The 16,433-nt window shown below is 41.2% G+C and overlaps 1 protein-coding gene and 1 long non-coding RNA gene across 2 annotated transcripts in view; one reads left to right on the top strand and one right to left on the bottom strand.

The window, feature by feature from the left end:
* Positions 1–391: 391 nt before the first annotated feature.
* The window catches only part of LOC122459955, a 28,677-nt gene continuing 12,635 nt past the window's right edge, over positions 392–16,433 (bottom strand). The window contains exons 3-4 of the long non-coding RNA XR_006280949.1: positions 5,191–5,283; positions 392–853 (exon numbers count right to left, since the gene is read on the bottom strand). This is a non-coding gene — a long non-coding RNA (uncharacterized LOC122459955). The remainder of the gene's footprint in view (positions 854–5,190; positions 5,284–16,433) is intronic.
* The window catches only part of JADE1 (jade family PHD finger 1), a 96,471-nt gene continuing 85,104 nt past the window's right edge, over positions 5,067–16,433 (top strand). The window contains exon 1 of the mRNA XM_038398128.2: positions 5,067–5,083. The gene's annotated coding sequence lies outside the window, so the exon portion shown is untranslated. The remainder of the gene's footprint in view (positions 5,084–16,433) is intronic.

Consider the following 16,433-nt stretch of genomic DNA (forward strand, 5'->3'; position numbering starts at 1 on the left):
CACGTTGCCAACTCTGTCCACATGTCCATTCAAGGAACACTGTCATAGGACCTAACCACATCAATCACACCATCAGGGGCTTGTTCACCTGCACATCTACCAATGTCCTATACGCCATTATGTGCCAGCAATGCCCCTCCGTCATATACATTGGCCAAACCGGAAAGTCTCTACGCAAAAGCATAAATGGACATAAATCAGATGTCAAGAATTGTAACATTCAAAAACCAGTTGGAGAACACTTCAACATGTGAACACATAGCAAATACAGATGACAAGACCAAACAAAACTTTTAAAAAACATCTCAGAATATGAGCATGTTCAGGACATAGTGCTCTCATTTTTTAATAATGGTTTATGACAATACAATATTGCTTTAAAATATTTTATTATTACAATAGCTAATTTTTCAGGTTTGATATTTCAGCGATTACACATTGTATCAAGTTGAAACTCTTCTTTTCAGGATGTTTCCTTAGGTTCTTGTCATAATCTTTGAATCCTGTCAATTTCAGCATAATTCTCCAAATTTTATGAAGCAGTTTGAACAGACAAATGGAGCACTTATGACTGTATCTAAAGTGGCTTATCACTGCTTTTATTTTCAACATCTTGATTTTCATTTGTCTCTGGAGAATTTCAGTGATACAAAAGGTTCAGAAGATATGACCTATGAGGAAAGGGTTATAAAAATGGGGCATGTTTAGTCTTGAGAAAAGAAGACTGGGGTGGAGTGGCGGGGGACATAACAAGTCTTCAAATACATTAAGGGCTGTTACAAAGAAGATGGTGATCAATTTTTCATCATGTCCACTGAAGGTAGTAATCTGGTAAAGAAGTAATCTGGTTAACCTGCAGCAAAAGAGATTTAGGTTAGATATTAGGAAAAACTTTCAAGCTATGAGGATAGTTGAGCACTGGAATAGGCTTCCAAGAGAGGCTGTGGCATCCCCATTATTGGAGGTTTATAAGAACAGGTTAGACACATATCTATCAGGGATGATCTGGGTATACATGGTACTGTCTCAGCCCAGTGTGATGGACTAGATTGTCTTTTGAGGTCCCTTCCAGCCCTATACTTCTATGATTCACAAAACTCACTTTTCAGGATTTGATCATCTTGGTTGGTCTGTATTATAACAGGCCAAAGCTTGGCATACATGGAGTTGCCAATGCCCATCTGATTTTTTTCATACCAAAAATGTTTTATTCTTAAAAGCTAGAGCTCTGTACATCACAATTTAAGGAAAAATAATTCTACTTTTATCCTTAAAGCTAATTTGCTGGCAAATTCTAATCCTGTTTTTAATCTGCTTTGATTGAAAACTCTATTTTGTCAGCTTTCCAAAACTTTTAATGGAGTTTAAAAGCAGCTGACAATTCTGACAGTAGGTAACAGAGATTTTGATCTAGAGGATCCATACTGTATTTTTTGCATTTTTAATGTGCTGATTTTCAATCAGCGCCAGACCCAGATCTTTGAAATGGGTGAATGTTTCTAATGGCAGAATTTCCATGAGTTCAGATTAATGTAGGTATCAGACAGTTCATATATTCAGTTGGCCTCTACCTAACAAGGTATGCAAAGCACCCTCCCCAGTCCTCATGTAATCCATATCCTCCAAGCTGCCCTTAGCTATTCCTCCTACTCCTCTACCTCCATTTCTAATTAGGCCATCACTTTGGTATATAGGCACCATCCTGAGATGTTGCTTTCTTGCAGGAGGCACAGTGGTTCACTTTACCCTGCTGTGTTAATCTCCTCTTTGGGGGCTGACTGCTTGGCCAAGATATTAACAAACAGATGAATTAGTCAAGCACTAAAATCACTCCTTGATTTTCCTAGTGCTGCAAGCCCTCTAGCCCTAAGTCACCCTCTTCCACCCACACAGATCCACCATGCTTTTCAAATGACCTGTGATAGAAAAAGTGAGAAAACACACACAGTGTTGGTGGCAAATGTGGTGTTTTATAAACAGATACAAGGAGTTCCTGCAAATCTATGCTACTGCAATGAGGATAGTAAAGAGATCCTAATTCTCTTTGGCCATGCCTCACAGAATGTGGCTGGACTGTAGATTGCTTCCTAAACCCTACATGCCTCCACTCAACCTCAAAAACCAGTACCATTTGCTGTGAGGATTTATCCTCTTATTTGACAGAGAAGATCATCCACATCTGAGATGCCCTGTCAGGGCACCAAGAATAATAAAGCAAAGACAAGGGAGGAAACACAATGCCTTCCTTGCAAGAATGTGGCTCGTTCACATAAGAAAGCCATGGAAGCATCGATTGCAGTTGAGACCATTATCTGTGACTTTGCCCTTCCTAGATGCTAAAAGAGTAGAGAACACACAGACTAACAGATTAATTACCTTCTTTTGATTGAAGCATCTACCACACCCTAAAGCAAGCAGTAGTCCAACCAATGAAGCCATTGTTGTTTGAGGGAGCCTTCTGAACTACTGTCTGGTGTCCAATCTCCTTTTTTCTAAGCAAGCTAATCAAGAAGATAGCGAAATAACTCTCTCCAGCGCTACTTGTCACTTTACAGGTAGATCCTTGTAAAACAGGCTTCAGGCCATGGCATATGTTGCTTTGGATGACCACTACCTGTCTATGCACAAGGGAAGTACATCCACACCCAACATACCTTCATGGTGAAGAGATTTCTGATCTTAGAGAGCTCTTTAATCTAGCAGACAAAGGCATAAAAACAGCCAGTGCCTGGAAGTTGAAGCTAGACAAATTTGGGCTAGAAATAAATGCACATTTTAAAGTGAGAGCAATTAATGATTGGAACAGTTCACCTAGGGATGTGGTGGATTCTCCTTCACTTGAAGTCTTTAAATCAAGATTGGTTGTATTTCTAAAAGATATGCTTTAGCTCAACCACAAGTTACTGACTTGATGCATGAATCCTGTGGTGAAATTCTATAGCTGTGCTATGCAGGAGGTCAGACCAGATGATTATAGTGGTCCTTTCTAGTTTTAAAGTCTGTGCATGCTGCTGGGCCTCTCTGAGGTACTTGATATAGTTGATCTTCAAATATTCCTCTCCCACCCCCAAGAAGCTGCAGGGATGGAGGGAATCATCCTGGACTTACCATGGAACTAAATGCAAAACTCCTCTAATTTATTCAGTGTGCGCTTTCATGCTCACTTTTTCTCCATCTCGCACGTGGGCACACACACAAACACATGCACAAAGCACAAATCAAGCTATTTCTCCCACAGGCAGTGAATGAAAAAAAGAGAAATACTGTACTATGATTACTATTTTTATTCTTAAATACTTGGGATGCACTCAGATACTGTAGTAATGAGGACTCTATTAGCACCTAGCTAGATATCCAAGCGGGCTTGCATGTTTAGGGAGCTGGGTGAGAGACCTGCTACCAAAATGCATTTGGATTTTTGGTTCATTTTATTTTTTGATGTAACTGGCCAGCCCATTCCCTTGTTCAGGAGCAACAGTATCCAGTACTTCCTCTCTGTGTTCCCAACCATCTGACCCTTCATAGTTTATAAAGCACTTACACCCCACTGTCAACTGCATGATTGGGAAATCCTTAATAATGGGCTACATTGTTGTCTATCTATGCCTTTGCACAGGCAGCCCTTGGAAGTGAGTGTCTCACCCCCTTGCTCTTGGGGAGGTAGCAATATATTACTGGCCTGACTGGAAGCACATTGCTACTATCTCATGTCTGGCTCAGCTGTTGTTATGCTTATAAGAAGCACATGGGATCTTTTTCAGGGAAAAAGGCAATAAGCTGCGTTTATTGAAAATACAATAGTTAGCATATACATTCAATTACACCACACACACACACGCAAGTCCTGCAGATGGTTTTTATAGGTACCAGTCTGTCGTACCTCGAGTCAATCTAATGGCCAGTTAGACTGAGCACGAGTGAGGAGCTGGGCTCTGTCGGTCACAATCCAATGCTCTGAAGCTTTGCAGGATTGTACCCAGAGTTTCATGGCAAAACACCCCATCTTTATAGTTGTAAATTCCCATTCCCAAATTCCCTTATAGCAAATACTGTAATGAAATCTTATCCTAAAACAAAAGGTGACCATAATCAGCCATAAGGACTATTCTGGTCTATTCCTGCCTTGAAATCAAAAAGGGTGGTTGGCAGGATGAAATCAAATCATACATTAATATATTTAATACGTACTACATTATTATAACCATCAATCATTATAACCTCTAATACAGACAGAAGGGCTGGGCCGGTGGCTAGCCTCCCTGAGCCCGTGGTTCATCCACCACTCATGAAACAAAGTATATCACCCTTCCTGGAGTCTAAACTTAACTTTAACAGGCTAAAATCCTTATCTTAAGTAGTTTATTTTACCTAAACCAATCTCCCAGCATCTCCAAACAAAGTAGCTGGGATCCCCTTTCATGAATGTAAAAATCACTGTCTTTTTTGCTTCCTCAGTGATGGACAAAGGTGTGTCTTTTTGCCTTTATATTCCCCAAAGTCATTGTTTTATCCTAGGAGTTAGAATGATCTCTGTGGTGTGTTCCCTGGTGTGCTGGCTTCATGTTGACTTTGTATGCAAATGAGTTCCTATGGTGTTGGCTTACAATGCTTATTCTACATGTGAACCAAGGCAGACAGGTGACTATACATTCCTATGTCTGGCAAAACCTGCTTGTCAACCCTGCATGGGACACAGACTCAAACACACATTTTCAGTATGTACACACAACTCCTTAAATCTCATTTGTACATACATCTTACAATGATTATGAAGATCAGAATCATATAAATCTATATTAGGGATGACACATGACTCTTTTTGGATAAATACCATGAAAGCAGTATGTTTGGTGTAGTGAGTTTGTCTGGCCTGATAGGAGTTTCTGTTTAGTACAGTGAACTCTGTCAGTTGGCATTGAGAGGCTTTTAGAGTAACAATGTCCCTCCTTCATTGTCTTGATAAACATAATTGATTCTCTTTCCTTAACGGTTCCTGCTCTCGAGACACTGACCTCTGGTTCAATGCACTTGGCTTGTGACACCAGTAATCATCGCTATAAGGATATATGTTGGTGAAGATAAGGTAAGCATGCTTTTTTAAAAATTCTAATCCATTTGTTATAGTGGAATAAAAATATATATATAATGTATAGTTTCGTAATCAGGTCATGGTTGAAGAAACAGAGTTACCTTCTTTTCACAAAGCAGACTTTCTCCTGCAAACAGTGTGAATCAAAGATGATTCTGATGTCACCAGTCCACTGAATTTTGGAATGCCTTGAGCTTCTGAAAAGAGAAATAACAATATAGTATCAAAGTGTGCTGTAGTGCCTGCTTAATCTGCTAATGGCAATGTCAGTTCATTGTCTTTTTTTTTTTTTTTTTTAAAGAAGTATGTGTAGCATTAAAGGAAATTGTGTGGATGCAGTAAAAGGAGACAATCTGCTAGATTTTGAAAAGTTACCTCTCATGCTGTGTCAGCAATTTTGTGCCAGAAATAATTGTGGGTGTATTTTATAGCACTTAGGCATCTAACTGCCTGGTTGCACCTGCAATAGTGATGTGCTGCCAATGTTTTAACAAAGGACTCTCTGAATAACTGTTCCCCTGGAAGAGAGTGAGGAATCTTTACAATTGAGTTCCCAAATAAACAAAAAACCCTTTGTTCTGACTGTAGCCAAGCAAGAAGGCAAGAAAATTTGGCAAACAAACTTATCTGAAGTTGTCCACTGCTAGAAATGATTATATTTTATTCTTGAAATGTATGAAAAGCATATTGATAACACAGCCCAGTCTCGGCTTTTGTCGTTTGAATTTGGTGGTTGCAGTGAAGACCTTGTGAGAGGGAGGGGCAACAGAGGATCTTCCAGAAATTTTTTCTTCTTCAAAATATCTGCTATTGTATTTGGAACAATCCAGTTAATTCCTAAGACAAACATTATTTTTGTAAATCCCAGGATCTGCATAAACTACAGAAACTGTTTGGCCATCTCTTGTCATGTCACTTCCTTCTTTAGATCCCTCTTCTGTCTCCCTGTTTTCTACCAGATCACATTAAGGTCTTTCAAGTTTTGCTTTTCATAACTATTCCCCTCCCTACTTGACTGCTCTTGTCTCTTATTATATAACTCCCTTTTCCTATGACACCTACAGAAATTGGCCAACTAATAAAGGCTAGATTGAAAAAAGCGTTTTCAAAATATATTGATTCTATTCTGTAGAGGTTCTTATACTGCGCTCATCATCATAGTACCTGAGTGCCTTCCTGAAGTACCTTAAGTGACATGACTAACATCTGTCACACATTTATTCTCTTATCCTTCCCATCCAGGAGAAGACGTGTACAGCATAGTGTTTTTGTTTTGGAATTTTTTATATATTATACATGTTGCTATATGTTTGTTAGCAAAGGCAAAATCAAAGGATGGTGCCTCACACTAGAGTAGAAAATGATGAGGTTTGTGATGGTCCTTAGTTCCTGTGGAAGTTCATTCCATAGACTTGGACCAGCCCTAGAGAAAGTTCAGTCTCCCACATAGATAAGCATAGATAAGTTTATTCGGACTTATTGTAGAAAGTTCCATTATGCATGAGAAGCAAAGTTATCAACCACAGTCTTTATTCAGGGGCTTCAGGTGTTCGGTATCCTGGGCCTGGGCCATAGAGTACTTTGAAGATAAGAAGCAAGACCTTGAACTTGGTTCAGATTTCTATGGGAAGCCAGTGCACAGAGCAGAGGGCAGGTCTGATGTTGTGACAGGGTGGTCTGCTCCTTTAAGGTCCAAGGGGGAAGCCCTGTTCACTTAGTCCCACATATTCCAGAATTAGCTGCCTTCCAGCCTAAGGGGGCAGGACTAATTGGGGTTAAATGCCATCCTGAAACATGTGGGCTTCATAAAAGGGATGAGAAATCTTAGTTTGGGGAGGAACCACAAGAAACAAGTTGTGCTTCTATGGAAGACCCTGAAGGAGCATTTGGAAGGATGCTAGGGAAGCCTGGAAGTCAGGGCCCTATCCCAGAGCTGGGAAGGTGTAAAGGTAACATACTGGGGTTGAAACTATGAGACAGGCTCCAGGGAAGCAGGCTGGGAGTCAGGACTCCATCCCAGAGCCAGAGAGACTTAAAGGTACCCCAGAGGGACTGGAGGAACTGAGCCCAGAGGGTGGCCAAAAGAAGAGCCCAAGCAGGGCAGAAAAACCTTGTGTTTGTGACTTGTGTTACCCAGGAAGTGGTCTGAACTGAGATATGACTTAGCCAAAGGGCTGAGCCACATGAATTCCCAGGTGAGAGACAGAAAACCCTGGTGATGAAAAGCTGAGGCTGGGAGAACCTGAAGCATTATGTTCGACCTGTAGGGAGCATGCTGGGGCAGACACCATTAACACAGGTATGTTCATGGTAGTATTGCTGAGGAGGTGTGCTGCAGCATTCAGTACCAGCTGGAGTTTCCTAAGTGCTGAAGGCTTCATGTCCAGGTATATGGCACTGTTGTAGTCCATCCAGGAAGTGAGAAAGGGAGTGACTGAGGCCAAGTCCTCATTTGTCTGTATGGGAAGTCTCGTAGTCAAGCAGAACTAACCTAAACCATCAAGCTGTGCAATAGCTAACCTATGTCACCATGTGGTCCCATATTCACCCTGTCTTCTCTTCCCCGTTCTTTCTGATTGCCCAAAACATATTTTGAATCTTGTTTTAAATTAGTTTGTAAGCTGTTTGGAGTAGAGACTGCATCTTTCTGTTATCTGTACAGCACTAGTGCAACGGGGCATTGACCCTGACTGAAGCGAATGGTGCTACTATATTATAAATGAAAAATAAATTTTAAATCATTATGCCCACCATACAAGTATACAAATACAGATGCAATTGACTAGAACATAAATATGTTTATCATTCTTTTTTGCTAATTCAGTTTAATTTCAGGGGGAAATTTTCAAAATACTTCACTCCATATTCCTATTCAAAATTTAATAATTTTTTTTAAAAAAGAGGCAGACGCTAAAACTGTTGTTCACTGACAACTAACATACAAATATTCGAATACTTAGCAAATTTCCCAAGGTTCACAAAAAAGTGGATGGATTAATCCAATTTTCTGTGAGATCCATCTATCTTTTAACATGTTAAGGGAATTTTTGTAATGCTCATGTAAGGTGCAGAATTGACAGCCCTAGAGTTTTTAATCCTCTAACTACACACAGGTGTAGTAGGATAACAGCAAAGTAGGCTTCCCAGTGTTGCCTGCTCTGTGTTGGAAAGACCACCCATTAGCATGAGGAAATAACTCATTCCTCATGCCCATTCAGTTTTTAGCCTTTGACTGCCACTAGTGGTGGTAAATAGTGCCAATTGGAATAGTGGGATTTATGGATATTTGCACACTAGGCATTAGACTAAAATCAGCAGCTCAGTTCACAAAGGGTGAGAACATTCGGTCACTACTGTGGGATCACTTTCCCACATACTGGAGGACTGTGGAGGACTATGACCTTGAGAGGCTAGTACATTTCATTCCTTCTGTCTCTCAACCATACTACCAACTGCACTCCTAATGTCAGTGCTGCTTGACCACCACACCTCTGCTTCCTTCCTCACTCCTACATTGCGACTTGGCCCAACTTGCTGCAATTTGAGTGGCTGGACTGATGAATAATATCTCAGATCTCAGTGCCCTCAGTACTTGTGTCTGGATGCTCTAAGTACCTGTAAGGCATATGCTGCTAATCAAAATGCAGTTACCTTGGACACTGCAACATTTTGGCTTCTGTGTAAATGTTACAATTGTATCAAAATGTGATTTTTATGAAGTGCATCTTAACTCTTTCCAGATGTTTAAAAATGAGCTATTATCTGTAATAGAGAAAAAATGGTTACTAACCTTTTGTAACTGTTGTTCTTTGAGATGTGGTGCACTCATTTGAGATGTGATGTCCATTCCAATGTAGGTGTTTGCATGCCTCAAGCACAGTTGCTGGAATTTTTTCCCTCAGTGATGTATCCTCCTGGTGCCCTGTGCTCATACTGCTGGTCTAAGGGACCATGCTGAGCCCACACCCTCTCAGTTTCTTTTTACCAACCACTCCAAGAGGGGCTGGCAGGGTGGTCTTGAAATGAACATGTGCACCACATCTCGAAGAACAACAGTTACAAAAGGTCAGTAACCATTTTTTCTTCTTCAAGTGCTTGCACATGTCCATTCCAATGTAGCTGACTTGCAAACAGTTGCACAGGAGGTGGGCTTGTAGTTTAAGGGCAAGCTGACTGCAACACTGCATGGCCAAAGTAGACATTGTCTCTGGCTTGTAGGGTGATGGCATAATGCACTGAGAACATGTGTACCGAGGACAAAGTTGCTGCCCTGCAGATATCTTAAATAAGAACTTGAGCTAGGAAAGCTGCTGAAGAGGCCTGAGACCTTGTGGGATGGGTGGTGAGGTTCGGCAGAAGGGGGACACCTGTGAGGTCATAACACGCCCAGATATACGATGGGATCCAAGACAAAATCCTCAGAGTGGAGATGGGGAGTCCTTTCATTCTCTCAGCAATCGCACTGAACAAGCTGTGGCGATCTACAGAATGGCTTGGTCCTCTGAAAAATGCCAGAGCCCATCTGACATCCAAGGAGGATAGTCGTTGTTGTTCTTTCCTGCATGTGGCTTGGGATAGAATACTGCTAAAAAAAACAATTGGCTGCAGTGGAATTGAGAAACCACTTTCAGGAGGAACTTTGGATGCAGGTGTAGCTGCACTTTATCTTTGAAGAAGTTGTATAGGGGGGTTGTGAGGTAAGTGCCTGAATCTCTGAAACACTTCTCGCTGACATAATGGCCACCAAAAAGGCCACCTTCCTGGAGAGGTGCAATAGTGAGCATGTTGCTAGTGGCTCAAATGGTGGACTCATCAGTTTCAACAGGACAAGGTTTAGGTACCGGGGGGGACCTTTATCTGAAGGAATACCCTCTCCAGGTGTCATAAATATAAAGGGAAGAGTAAACACCTTTAAATCCCTCCTGGCCAGAGGAAAAACCCTTTCACCTCTAAAGGGTTAAGAAGCTAAGACAACCTCATTGGCACCTGACCAAAATGACCAATGAGGAGACAAGATACTTTCAAACCTGAAGGGTGTGGGGAACAAAGGGTCCTCTGTCTGTGTGATGCTTTTGCCCGGACCAGAGAAGGAATGCAGGTCAGAACTCCTGTAAAAAGTCAGTAAGCAATCTAGTTAGATATGCGTTAGATTCTGTTTTGTTTAAATGGCTGATAAAATAAGTTGTGCTGAATGGAATGGATATTCCTGATTTTGTGTCTTTTTGTAACTTAAGGTTTTGCCTAGAGGGATTCTCTATGTTTTGAATCTGATTACCCTGTAAGGTATTTACCATCCTGATTTTAAAGGTGATTCTTTTACTTTTTCTTCTATTAAAATTCTTCTTTTAAGAACCTGATTGCTTTTTCATTGTTCTTAAGATCCAAGGGTTTGGGTCTGTGTTCACCTATGCAAATTGGTGAGGATTTTTATCAAGCCTTCCCCAGGAAAGGGGGTGTAGAGCCTGGAGGGATTTTGGGGAGAAAGATGTTTCCAAGTGGGCTCTTTCCCTGTTATATTTGTTAGACACTTGGTGGTGGCAGCAATAAAGTCCAGGGACAGAAGGAAAAATAGTTTGTACCTTGGGGAAGTTTTAACCTAAGTTGGTAAAAATAAGCTTGGGGGGTTTCAAGCAGGTCCCCATATCTGTACCCTATAGTTCGGAGTGGGGAAGGAACCTTGACACCATGCCTTTGAGAAAACAAATTATAATTTCATTTGAGAAAACCGACTTATTGTCAACTTTGGAATGAAAGGCTGAAATGGCTGCCAGATGGACCTTGGTTGAAGAAGGGGCCAGGCCTGTCTGTTTCAAGAGTAGAAGATACTTCAAAACAAGATGCAATTAGGACTGCATAACTGGAACTCTGCATTCAGACCAGATGGAGAATTGTTTCCACTTCACCAGATATGTTGCCCTAGTAGAGGGTTTTCTACGGAGCAGTAGGACTCTACAAACCTGCTCTGAGCATGCTTGCTCTGCAGGGTTCAGCCATGAAGGTTCCAGGACATCATGTGAAGAGAGCTGAGGTTTGGATGGAGTAGCTGGCCATGGTCCTGTGTGAACAGGTCCATGTGTAGTGGGAGCCTGACTGGGGGCTCCACCGAAAGCTTTACGAGGGTGGTGAACCAGTGCTGTCTGGGACACACTGGGGCTGTAAGGATGATCCGGGCATGGTCCTGCTTGATCTTTGACAGAACCTTGTGAATTAATGGGATGGGGGGAAAGACATAGAAGTGGTAAGTCATCCATGCTAAGAGGAAGGAGGAGCAGTGCTGAGGGTCTCTACTGGCAGGAGGCACGCTCCGTACTGAAGCCGAGATGCTCAGTGGCAAGTCCGATCATGGCTCCTACGCTGGTCTCAGGACTGCCTCTATCAGGAGGACCTTCAGCCTTGCTGTGGGCTTGAACTCCTGTAAATCTGACAATGATCCTTTTTGTGAGATTCCCCTACTTGAGACAACTTGAATGTGAGTTGCTCAATGGTATTGACTTGCCACAGGAAGAGCAGAGCTTAAAGCCCAGTGACAAAAGGCATACCCCTGTCAGGGAAGAGACAAGTGTCTCCAATAAGTATAGAGATGTCTAAAATACACTAACTACAAAATTTACCAAACTACTTCCAAACTAACTAAACAACGAGAACTATATATACAAAAATAAAGAAGGAAACCATCGGAAAAGATTGCCCGAGCAATGAGGGAAGTTCCAGCAACTGTCACAGGCAGTAAGAAGGAACTGAAAAGGTGCAGACTCGGCAGGGACCTTTATACTGGCGCTCTGAGCAGGAGGCACCAGGGCATGTTAGAACCGACCCGAAGGATATCACTAGGATGTCACATTCCAGCAACTGTGCAGGGCACGCACACACCTACATTGGAATGGACATGTGCAAGCACTTGAACAGAAACGAAATAGTGTATTGAACTACAGAACAGATACATTTCACTTCTGCTGGTGAAGGTGTTTTTAATTGTTGTTGACCCTGGCACAAAGATGATGCGTCATGAAGGAAGAGCTCTTTTTTTTTTTTTTTTTTTTTTGCTTCGAATTGCCAGTGCCCAATGTGCTGATCTGGGTGAGGTAGGTTTGTAGCTTTTCACCCAACTCCTTGGCTGCCATTCAAGGAATTTAGCAGTGGGCTTTGAAAACAGTTGTGTATAAAGCATGTCTAAAAATAATCTAGTTTCCAGTGTTGCAACAGAGTAAGTGAAATGAGTGGCAATTGCTGTATTGTACATGACAGATTACAAGCAAATCATGTTACACTAGTTTATATGCAGGCCTATTCATATAGGCTTCATCTCTTTGGTTAAAAATTGCAACACATTTACCAAAGTCCACGATTGTTTTGTTTTGTTTGTACTCTGGAGAGCTTGTATGTGTTTATGAAAGACCATTGTACATGTTCTATTTCCTGACAATCAAAGAAAGCTTTCCCCAATGAAACAAACAGCTGAGTTAAAGACTGTTGCTGACACATGAGAGTCGCTGATGTGACAGTACTGTGGCTGCTAATGACAGGTTTACTGCTGTTCTTGCTGCCCTGAAGGATCTTTTGCTGAAGGTGGGAATATACTGCAGGCAGTGAGAACTAGAGTGCTGCTGGTTCAGATTGCTGGCTTTGCTTGTAATATTGGTTGGCATGGCTTTCAAGATCTTCTGTACAACCTGAAGTTTGTCACTGTCAGCTTAGCTGCAGACAGATCCCCTATCTCCTACTGCTGTTCTGTGTTGTGGGTGAAGACTGTAGATTTACGTCACCTGGAATGTTTTTGTTTGGGCACAACTTCACTTCCTTGGCAGCAAGGAATTGTATATCCATGATTAATAATTTGAAATAGTAGGATAAATGCTCGCAGCACAATGTTATTTTCTAGCAAGAAAGTAACTTTGGCCTAAGATATTTTGGAAACCCTAGACAGGAGATGATTTTGCTTTCATGCTACTCTTAAACCTTGACTCTAGTGTTCATCTGCTTTAGAATCTGAAATGTGGTTTTAGAGGAACTGACTCACATAAATAAATCCTTATCATTAAGCAGTGCCTTTTTGGGGCTCCAATTTTTTTTTGAAAAGTACATTGTCAATGCATCTAATTTTCATATGAATCTGATATTGCATGATCTTGCCATAACATAGAGCTACACAGTGCTGTTTTAGGACTTCATATACATCTGCTCTCTGCCTTTCCTGAGATTTTCTTAATCCTGTCCTTTATGTTATGTCTGTTGGGGGGAAATTAATTCACATTCAAATATGATGTATTTGCACACCCACCCTCCCAAAAGAACTTGGATAACTCAGATCTTTTCAGGTTGATGCCAGGTCTTTGAACAGAATTGTCATATGAATAAACAGTGCATTAAAGGATAACTGAAAAAACTTTTTTGTGGGGAAGTGAGAGGGGATGTGGTGTGATCTCTCAATTTCTCCCCCCCCACACCCAAAATAGGGGGAACCCAAGATCTGAAATAGGTTGATGTAGCTATAGGTAAATATGAAGCACCCTTTTTCACCACCCTCAAACAAAACCTTCCAAACCCTTCACACAGAATACATTATTGGTAAACTATGTAAAAGTTAATATAATGGACTGAATTTTCTAGGTATAGGAATCTGAGATGCAGCTGCAAAAAATGAGCATACAAACCCAACATTTGCAAGTGCAGTCACTTATACTCACAAATCTGACCCTTGTGTGTGCAGTTATCCAATATGTATGCGCAAATATAGTATGTATTTGTATGGGATTTGTATGCATACACAACAAATGTACATCATATTTTTTCAGGTGCTGATGTTAACTACAGGAAAACAAATATTTAGAAATGTAGATGCTTCCTAGGGTTACCTTCTACATCTCTTATTCCCTGCCCCCCACCACCGTTACCACCACTACCAACAATCAGGCCTGCAGCTTAGCAGTAATCTTTATGTCCAGCTGCTATTGCTTTTTTCAGAATGGTCCAGAACCTTTGCAATTGGCAGTCTGGCACCCAGTGAAATTTGAGGTGGGATGGGCTGCAAAGGTGGCTGTACTTGATCCTTGGGCTACTCTACATTGTGACATCTGGGAAATATGTGAGGGCTGTGTTCTTGCTGTACTTCTACTGCTGTTGTGTGACTGACTAGTTTTAGCTTTCTTTTTTTATTTATTATTATTATTTATTCAGTCTGTACTTTAAGTGGAAATCTCAGCACAACCTTAACTATGGAGCTGCAAGGGACTTCCGTAATGTAACTGCTTAGGGTCCAAGACCAAATCCAATAGGTATAAATGCTTTAAAAATGCTGAAATATCTGTCAGCTGAAGCTCAATTGCTCCAATAAGAAGGCACAGAATGTTACAAAACTATAACTCATCTGCAGTTAGTGGCTGACAGATATTTTTTATAGTTAACATTATGCAGTGAAGTGTAATATCTTTTCTTTTGGTGGTTTAGTTCAGTAAGCAAATTTAGGTCAAATTCTCAGTCATTTGATCAAATGCTTAAAGTTTTTGCCATTTTGTCAAATACCCTGGTGAAATGGTTATTTAGCCAATTAACTATCAATTTAATTTCTTTGTCCAAATGATTAGTTGGCTGTAACATACAAACAGATCCTATGGAAAAAAACCCTGATCTTACCTGAGGTGTTCTCAGGAAAACCCTTGTACTCAAATGGAGCAATGCAGCTCTATACAGGTTGTGGGATCTGTCTACATTCAGTCCTTTTGCAGGATTGGGGCATAGTATAGCAACGTTATATATTTAGGTTAAAATGATATAATACAGTGTTTGCAGTGTTGTTGTAGCCATGTTGATCCCAGGATATTAGGGAGACAAGCTCTTCTGTGTAGCTCAAAAGCATGTCTCTTTCACCAACAGAAGTTGGTCCAATAAAAGATATTACCTCACCCATCTTGTCTCTGGATTAGTGTGTTTTACATACACTGCAAATGGCTATTCTGTATTTCCTTCATAAAACTGGTATAACTTCTGAGATATGAAAGTAAAGTGAGTTAGAAATGTTTTCTCTTCTTGTTTTTTTTTACCTTTTTTTATTTCAAATTTCCATTTCCCTCTCTCCCTTTTCATTTTGAAGATCTAATGCTTTGCAGCAGATGGATGAAAAATCAAGGGACAGCTGTAGGGATGAGGAATTACATAGGTTAAAGTTCTGGAACTTTAACCTACATTCAGTAAAGAAACCCCAAGGTACAAGCCAGATTTATTGACAACGAAGCACTGGAATAGCACCTGGCAGACTCTATGAGGAGACTAAGACACTATGCCTGTGACAATGGACGCAGCTCAGCCAGTGGCGGGACTTTCCACTGCCCCCCAGGCTGGCCAAAGATACTCCCTCTGAGATACATCTTTATATCCTGATATAAACAAGTTATGTACTGTCATCCTGACCTTATCTTTCAGGAGGGGTCAGTGTGTTTCTGTTATCCTTGGGGAATGTTTTTGTACCATCCTTGATATCGGGATGTTCTGGTATCACTTGATGTTGGGATGTGTTTGCGTGAGTACTCTCTCAGATGGGTTCGGTCACGGAGACCCGCTTGGGACTATCACCTGATGTGCTGAGATTACCTTGAGCCCATTTTCCCTGCCAGCTTGGGACTCCACAACCCTGCCTTGTTGAGCCAGACATGCTAGTCTGCTGCAACACAGATCTAGGGTCTGGTTCACGCCCCCAAAGCTGCAGACTCAACCGAAAATGGCTCAGCAGGCCACCCATCTCCAGCACCCAGACACCCAGCTCCCAATGGGATCCAAACCCCAAATAAATCTGTTTAACTCTGTATAAAGCTTATACAGGGTAAACTCATAAATTGTCTGCCCTCTATAACACTGATAGAGATATATGCACAGCTGTTTGCTCCCACAGGTATTAATCACTTACTCTGGGTTCATTAATAAATGAAAGTGATTTTATTAAGTTTAAAAAGTAGGATTTAAGTGGTTTGAAGTAATAACAGACAAAACAAATTAAAACAAAACATGTAAGTCTAAGCCTAATACATTAAGAAACTGATTACAGGTAATATGTCACCCTCAGAGATGTTCCAATAAGATTCTTTTACAGACTAGACTCCTTTCTAGTCTGGGCTCAATCCTGTCCCCTGGTACAGTCCTTGTTAGTTTCAGCAGACATCTTGGGTGGTAAGCAAAGGCTTTTTCTCATGATTGGCCCCTTTGTCCTGCTCCACCCACTTTTATAGCTTTGGCACAAGGCAGGAATCTTTTGTCTCTCTGGGTCCCCACCCCTCCTTCTAAATGGGAAAAGTACCAGATTTAAGATGGATTCCAAAATCATGTGACATGGTCACATGTCCTATGAGACCTCAGC

This window comes from Dermochelys coriacea, chromosome 4, assembly GCF_009764565.3.
Source record: "Dermochelys coriacea isolate rDerCor1 chromosome 4, rDerCor1.pri.v4, whole genome shotgun sequence".
NCBI lineage: Eukaryota > Metazoa > Chordata > Testudines > Dermochelyidae > Dermochelys > Dermochelys coriacea.